The 8,635-nt window shown below is 41.4% G+C and overlaps 1 pseudogene across 1 annotated transcript; it reads right to left on the minus strand.

Annotated features, from left to right (window-relative positions):
* Nucleotides 1-4,313: 4,313 nt before the first annotated feature.
* Nucleotides 4,314-6,065, minus strand: LOC149831910 (putative galacturonosyltransferase-like 6 pseudogene; annotated as a pseudogene). Its single transcript, XR_016433063.1, has one exon. The product of XR_016433063.1 is annotated as a putative galacturonosyltransferase-like 6 pseudogene (transcript).
* Between the last annotated feature and the right edge of the window lie 2,570 nt (nt 6,066-8,635).

An 8,635-nucleotide genomic window follows, 5' to 3' on the forward strand; every position in this document is an offset into this window, starting at 1 on the left:
GATCTCAAATATTTGAAACAATCATCCACCGGTATTTCTTGATCACCAAGCTTCACTACACTATCATCACTACTTTGTTGCTTACTAAACCGACATTCCATATATTCTGTCTTACTCTTACTCAACTTAAAACCTCTTGCTTCCAATGTCTGTCTCCATAATTCTAACTTAGCATTAACCTCAGCTCTAGACTCATCAATCAAAACAATATCATCAGCAAACAATATACACCACAACACATATTTAAAAAAATATTAGCTTGAACAATCAAAGATGTATATAAAAAAAATCGGTACCATAGTGACAAATATCGCGAGATTTATGAAAATTTCATGATAATATCACGAGAAATTGCCTGAAAGTTTAAAACGGCAAAATCTCGCGAGATTTTCAAAATATCGCGAGATTTTCAAAATATCGCGAGATTTTCAAAATATCGCTAGATTTAAAAAAAAACATAAATACCATGATTTAAATGAGACATTTATGTTTTAAATGGCTATTTATCATGAAAAAACTGTGTATTTTTTTTTTAAATAATTTTTATTAATATTTTTTATAAAAAAAATAATTTTTATATTTTTAATTTATTTTTATTGCTGAGATTTTGCCAAAAAATGTGAGATTTATGAAAAAGTTTCAATTTTTTGCAAGTTTTTTGAAAAGCGAGATTTTGTGGTTTTTAACCTTTGTCACTATGATTGGTACATTTACAAAGGGGGGAAATTTGGCTGCACCCTAGAGTGTATCTTACCCTCTAGTAGAAACAGCCTGCTCTATCAGATATTCTTGATCTTTTTTTTGGTGGATCAAGGCTTGTGGATATGATCTATATGATTTCTTCAGTTAAAAACATGTTTTGGATTGTCAGATTGCAATGTATTAGCAGATTTTTTTGAAGACTTTAAGATTCAACGTTCAACAATGTGTAAAATTTTCACAATTGATAAAATCATGATTTTACATCAAAATTGTTTTTTCGACAAAGAAAGCTGGGGTTAGGCAGACCCCTATCAGTTATACAACCATACCATTTGGGGTTCGAACTTGCAACGTCCCAACACAAGGTGACGTCCACTAACTGTTCCTGCCAGACAAGCGGAGCCCCCGTTGGCATCGAAATTAGTAAATCAAAAGTGCATTCCTTAGTAAATGAACCATGCTGAACACATCTGTAGGGTCAAATTGATGAAATAAAACTCGGGCCTATGAGTTTTTGATAGAGTATGGTACTATGTAGAGTGTAGCCAATATTTTCCCTTTACAAAGGCCCTCCAAGGTTTCTTCAACTGTTGGTGAAAAAAATCTCTTTAGTTCGTATATAACCCTTCTGGTAAAAATTCAGGTCTTAAAATGTCTTTCTTGAAAGTGTTGGACTAGAACTTTTTATGAAGGTGAGCTTCTTAAAGAAAATGCTTTATTTTCTCATATTGGTAAGAGAAAGATAACGGCATATAAAAAACAGGAAAGTCATATATAGATTACAAGAAAAAACAAAAATACAAAAAGTGTGTTATGGTTGCTCAAAAGCTAAGACACTTTTTTTTAAAGAAAAGAATGATACCTTTTTTCACAACTGCATCTAGTGGACAGTAGTAACATGAGCATATTTGCCTACAAAGCAACTATTTGATTTAATAGTTTTATTGACAGTTATATCTTGGTTTACGATGAGCTTATATCAAAAAAGGATTCTACTTTCCTAGAGAAAGCTATTTCCATGGGAAAAGGCAGGAGATACATTGCTTTATTTGGTGGAATAGATCTTTTAAAATACTGCACCACAGAAACTGGCAAACAGGAAACTCTAATTCACAAAATAAAAAAAGGTTCATCTTTTATAATATAATAATGAGCGTGTCACTTGTCTTTACTTGCCAATGCCATTAAAAATGACATACCTCTCTGTAACACTTCCATTCCAAACATGTCTTGTTTGAAAATGTTCCAAAACCCCCACCAAATTGGAGTTTTTTTTAGTAATTCAACATTTCCTATCTTATATATAAGCTCAAGCATGTACATTGCTTATATATAATTACATCAAACTTGTATACATAAGATTTTATGACAGAATTTACAAATGTATATATTCCAACTCCACACCTTTAAATTTCCCTTTCATCCATTGGCAACTAGGGTGAAAATAAATCAGGTTTCGCTCCAAATCTAATCTTGATCCAACAATTTTTTACAGATACAGATTTTAAACTCGCTCAATTTCAGAATCCATATATATCCAAACTGATCTTTTTGGATTGGATCAATATTTTCATTGGATTTATTTTGATATGGATTGAACTCTATCTGTTTCTCACTTCTCACACAGAAAACCCTTGTTTTCAAGCACTTTCTGCATCCCATTATTATCATAAAAAGACCAGATTACGTTACCCCATTTCTTCAAATCAAGAATCGGTCCATATTTTATTCAGATCCAATGTTCCTGTAAATCAGATTCAAACCCTTATTACTAAATATCAGACTTATTGCAATAACTAGTTTAATTCTGGTATCGAGGTCAAATGAGATAGATTGATCGTTAGGTCACACCATCATAACCAAAGGGTCCCGAGTTCGGCCCTAAAGGGGTTTGGCTTACTGGGATAGAGCCTAGACCGCTAGATGGGCGGCCTAGGTTCAAATCCTGTGGGCATCAACCCCGTGCATTATAGCCGAAGCAAGGCGACTCCCCGGGGGCAAGGGGTGCACCACAGTTTTACTCCAGTGTGACCAGGTCTCTTAATCCGGGGGTGGTTTCTCCATTCCTCAATAAAAAATAAAAAAAAAGGTTCGGGATTTGAACACCCCCACAGAGTTATCTCCAAACTTGCCTACTAAGGAAGAAAAAAAGGAAATGTCTTGCATGGTACCAACCTTTAAGATGTACCAACTACCAAAACACTCCTAACTCATTTAAGTTAAGCCAATGGACGTGTATTGCATGCTCGCTGCTGATGCAACTGACAATGACGTGTGAGCCCCCATCCAATTTCTTAGATCCTTCCTACTTGCAAAATACCTGACAATCAGAACTTCTCATCCCCTTCAAGTCCGTCATGATTTGATTAAAAAACATGTAAATAATCAAGGATGCCAAAAAAAAAGATGCCATATTAGAAGAAAAATTGATCTGTCTAAACCGTAGTTACAAATATAACCTAATGGATTTTATATCAGGAATTTAGAAATAAGCATGTTTACTTTGAGGATTAACAAAAATAAAAATATAAAATGAAGGCATAAGGGCTTCGTGTTCCGAACCGTCATGTTTTTCACCTTTTTGCTATGATGTATATACCTCTTTGGCACTCTAGAGTGCCCCCACAAAGCCTTACGGCCTAAGCACCCCGTCTATTCGGACCCTCTTTTCCCCTCTTGATGTACTTTGCTTTCAAGTATCTATAAAAAAGCTTTTTGCATCTCTCTCTTTGTGCTTGTGCATACGGGACTCTTGCTTCCGCTCGTGTGTTGTGCGTTGCTTGTGCGCTTAAAAGGTCTGCCTTCGGTGTGTGTGATTGCCCGAAGCTACGTCACGGGACTTAGATTGCCCGTCATACGGCCTAGGCCACATCCCACTACGGCAAACCCCTTGGGTCTGTTTTCATATTCTAATTGTCATTCACAAACACACATATATTTAGAGAGAGATGGGCGTAACAAATAGACATGGACAATTTTCAAATGATGATCCCACTTGAATCAGCGGCTACAGTTTTTTTTCATGTTTTAACAACCACGGCTAATTCGTCATTTTCTGCCCAAAGCTTTAGCAGTGGTCGTGACCGATGCTAAAGGTCTAAAAACATCAAAATAAAGAGGAATTGGATGCGCTCACATCCGACCCCGTTCACAATTGGGCGTTCAATGATACGATCAATCGTGTATGTGTATATAGAGAGAACATTCTCCAACCAAAAAGTTAGGTCGATCATAATTAGAGATGTTTGATTCCATGTGTTTATCATTGCTTATTTACTAAAGCACATTAGGTTAACCTAATGAACAAATTTTAATGTGAGATCAACTGTTAAACACATCTAAACATGAAGAATACGTAATCTAATACAACATTTTTAAAAAGATACTGTGATAAACACATCTCTCAGTTCGGATAAAGCAAAAAAATGCCACCAACTACAATTCTATAAGGGTCCTAATGACTCATTCAACTTTTTGCACGTAAGCCAACGATGCTGTGAGGATGAGCTCTGTCAGATTTCCGGTTAAACCAGCCAAGCTCCAACAACCCAAGATCGACTCCTTTACCAGCACGAGAGCTTCATTTAACTAATATCCACAATTGAAACTCCTTTTAAAATGGAAATTGTCAAAAGAGGGCTTGAAACTAATCGAATTCCAAACCACATTCAGTATAGGGTGCCTTATCAGATTAAGTTGGATTCGAGTTATACATAGACCTGAACCAACATACAGTGAGGCAAAAACCAAACACCAAAATTTCCAAAAAAAGGACGAAAAAAACTACACTTGAATTTTTTTTATTTTTGCCTTTAACATTTTTATTCCTGATGGCGACGATGGGATTCGAACTCGAAGCTAAGCAATTCACAGGAGAGCCACCGAAGATTGGCAGAATCTCACCGGAATAATGGCACCATCAGCCGTGAAACGGTCCAGCGGCCGAAGGGAAACAACGCCGAATTAGGAAAATACCGCTCTAACTATCCCCAAAGACCAGAACCACCTCCTACCGCGTCTTCCCTAATCAGGGTGATTTTCGTCATTCAGTATGCAACGAAGAAGAAGAAGACGAAGAAGAAATTACGGGAAAACACCTTCCTCTTACAGAGATTGCCGACGCAATCCTTCTCGCGATGCCGTCATTCCACCAGAATACAAGGGAATTTCCAGTCATTCGGCGTAGAACTTTCTGGTCGACTTTCCGGCGGGGGCGAAGAGGTCGTAGGGCTCCCAGAGCCGATCGAGAGGACACGGCCGGCCGGAATCGAGGCGGGCCCACGGCTTGCCGCTTCCGCTCCAATGCAGGAGGCTCACCGGGCCAGGGTGGAGATCCCGGCAGCTTCCGGCGACGCTGTCCCCGCCGAGGCCGTGCTGGTTCCACCGGTGGTCGACCGGAGCGATCCGTCCGGCGAAGACGAGGAGGAAGGGTGGCAGCGACCCGAGCTCATAGATCCGCTTCTCCCTCTGCACCTTCATCCACCTCTCGATCTCGTCCCTGTACCCACTCCTCCATTTAGCGAGGTCCATCACCATAACCCCCGTGTTGAAGTAGCACGCCCTCCGGCCGGCGAAGACGCCGGAGAGGTCGTCATCCGCCCAGAACCCAGCCGTGAAATACCTGGTGAAGTTCGCGTGGCAGTACTCAGGCGCGGCCACCGCGGCGGGGCCGAGCGGCGTCCGCCAGAGCCGGGCGACGTCGTCGACGACGATCACGTCAGAGTCGAGGTAGATGACGCGCCGGATGCAGGGCTCGAGCAGGTCCGCGAGGTAGTTCCGGGCGTAGTTGAGCGGCTGCTCCAGGGCGGAGCGAACGGAGGAGGAGATGAGGCTCCGGACGGCCCCCTCGTCCAAGGCGTATAGCTTGAACCGGAGGCGCGGGAACACCGATTGGACGAGCGCGCGGAGGCCAGCTTCGGCTTTTTCGTCGCCGGAGGCGACGATGAAGTGGAAGAAGACGTTCTCCGGGCAGGCAGCGTGGCGGAGGATGGAGTGGACGGCGGCGACGGAGCCGCGGAGGTACTCGGAGTCAAGGGTGAGGGCAATGTGGACGAGAGAGGGGTCGCAGACGGCTGCCGGAGAGCGCGCTGGAGAGGGGCATCCGGGGGCGTTCCTGGTCACATCGGCAGGCCGGAAGGGAGCAGTGAACCGGCGGTTCTCCGGCTGCCGCAGCCTCGGAGACGGCCGGATGGCCTCCGCGGGGGGCCACGAGTGGATGGATTGGGCGAGGAGGAGGGTTAGGAGGAGGAATGGGGTGGGCGACATCGGGCTGAGGAGTTTTCCGGTGAAAATCCACTCCCCCCCTCTTCTCGGAGGGGTTCCAGTCCCACAATCAATGAATCAGCGTAAAAGAGAGCGCCTCCATCGCCAATGGAAGGATGTAGTCATATTAATATATAGAAAACGATCGTGGGTTCTTGTGGCCGTCGATCGTATAAATCTGACGGCTTAAAAAACCTTACACGTGGCGAGCATCGGTTCCTATATATGCCTCGATGAACGTTCAGGAAAGCGTCCTGCGGAGAAAGCGGCGACTTGTCGACGTTTGCAGCACGTGTGAACGCGGTGGGGGAAAAATCTCGGCAACGATATTTTGAAAACTGGTGTTTCTCGGTAAAACTTCGGGAAAATAACGGCATGTAGCGAAGTTTTCAAGTAAACTTAAAATACGAAAAATGGCAGCATAAATTAAAATATAAATAACAAAGTCTTTATTCATTAATAATTCTTATGTTTAGAAAAATAATCCTTCTGATTAGGAGCAGGCTTTACTTGGTGAAAAAGGGTTTCTTATTTTTCCCAGAGAAAAAAAAAATAATTCCATTAAATCGGTTATATATTTTCTTGTAATAAAAAACCATGACCCTTTTGGCGCGGGGGTGACTCGGTCTCTTGGTTTTGGTTGACTCATAAAAGACGGAATTCGCCCTCCAAGCTGTAGAACTTTCCATTCATTTCCCTTGTGAGTTGTGAGTTGTGATCTGTGTGAGGACATAAATGGACTGTCACATATGTCCTTGTGAGCTGGCACAATTAAACAAATTGCAAAAAGTAATTACAGATTGACAGAACCGTCCATCCAGAGAGATGGGCCCCACTAGCTGCTTTTCAAAGCAAGCAATTATGACTCGAACCTGGCATCATGCATCTGGACCGGCCGATCTTTTTAAAATAGACGGACTCACCTTTTTACATGGACCTGCTTCCGTCGTTAATGCAGGAAAAAGCGTCCCTGTACACGCCTTTAAGCTAGGACGCGGACAAGTGTGCAGATTCAGTACAAACTCGAGACACGAGTGCACAAACTTTTGAAGACAAGGACACAAGGGTATGAACTTTTTTTATTTTTAATAATATGTTTTTGTAAGGTTCATTTATTATTAAAATATCACAACCATAGTGACAAACGTTTTTTTAGGCAAAATCTAGTTTGTCAAAAACCAGCTAGAAATTGAAATTTTTTCATAAATCTCGCATTCAATAAAAAATAAATTAAAAAATAAAACATATTTTTATAAGAAAATATTAATAAAATTATTTTAAAATAAAAATACATGTTTTTTTCATCATAAATAGCTGTTTAAAACGTAAATATCACGTTTAAATTGAGAAATTTATGTTTTTTTCATAAATCTCATGATATTTTAAAAATCTTGCGAGAAATTATTGTTTTAAAGTTTCAGGCAATTTCTTACGATATTATGGTGAGATTTTTATAAATCTTGCAATATTTGTTATAGAGATCACAACACACAAGAGAGAGTTGTTAAAGTCTTGGCTTGTTGTTGTGACAAGCCGAGGAGCTTGCAACAAAATACAACTTTTAGAGCTGAAAATAATATAATGTGAGCCCTAAACCTATTAAACCAAGCTCAAACCAGCTCATTTACAATATAAAATACGTTGCTTCAAACTTGCAAGGAGTATGATTTTCCACCTATAAACTTATTTCTTACAAGAAAAACATTTTCAACAATCTATACTCAAGTTCAGAATATGTATAAATATATTTATTACTAGTTAACGAGCCTATGAGAACCTACCCAACATAAACAGGCATCATGTCCAGTTTGCTATGCCTATTTTTTGAGTTTGAAAAAGCTCCTTACGAGCTGATTATAAACTAAGTCGCGAGCAGCTCACACTACAAGCAAAATGTTATTTAGAGACAGAAATTTACGACGAAAATAATTCATCATAAAGTTATGAAGGATTAGCGAGAGAAAACTATCTGTTCCTAAAATTAAAATTAATTGCAGAATTAACAATGAAAAATTTTCGTCGCAAACGTCATCGTAAATTTGCGACAAAAAAAATTTGTCTCACACTCTGTCGCAACTTCGCGATGGATAAGCGACACCATTTTTCTGTTGCTACTCTGTCGCAAATTGATGACGACGTTTGCGACAGACTTTTTTCATCACTAAATTTCCCATAAAACCCTAATGCGAGCCCCCTTTCTTTTCCCTTTTTGTTTCATTCATCGCACACCGGTAACTTTCTCTCGCCCCATTACTCGCCCTCTCTTCTCCCCTTTCAACGACCGCCTCCCTCTCTGACAGCTTTGCCGGCACCACCTTGCTTGTCTGCCGACGCCGACACCACCTTTCTTCTCTCTCCTTCCCTCTTGCTCGTCTGCCGACACCGGTGACCTCCTCCCCCCAGGTACGTCCCTTCCCTTTCCTTCTTCTTTCCCCTCATCTCTCTCATTCTACCCTCTATCACCCACTGGACCGACGAAAGGAGTCGGGACCCCCCCTTTTGGCCCCTGCACCCCCCCCCCCCCCCCCCCACACACACACACACCACCCCCACCCTACACACTTCTTTTTTTTCTTCTTGGTTCGGCAGGGGCCATCGGCCCTTGCTTCCTTCTTTTCAAGAGCCGCAGGGGCCTTTGGCCCCTGCCCACCCTCTCCTCCTTGTCATGTCA

The sequence above is a fragment of the Nuphar pumila genome, chromosome 7, assembly GCF_984573655.1.
Source record: "Nuphar pumila chromosome 7, dmNupPumi1.hap1.1, whole genome shotgun sequence".
Lineage (NCBI taxonomy): Eukaryota > Viridiplantae > Streptophyta > Magnoliopsida > Nymphaeales > Nymphaeaceae > Nuphar > Nuphar pumila.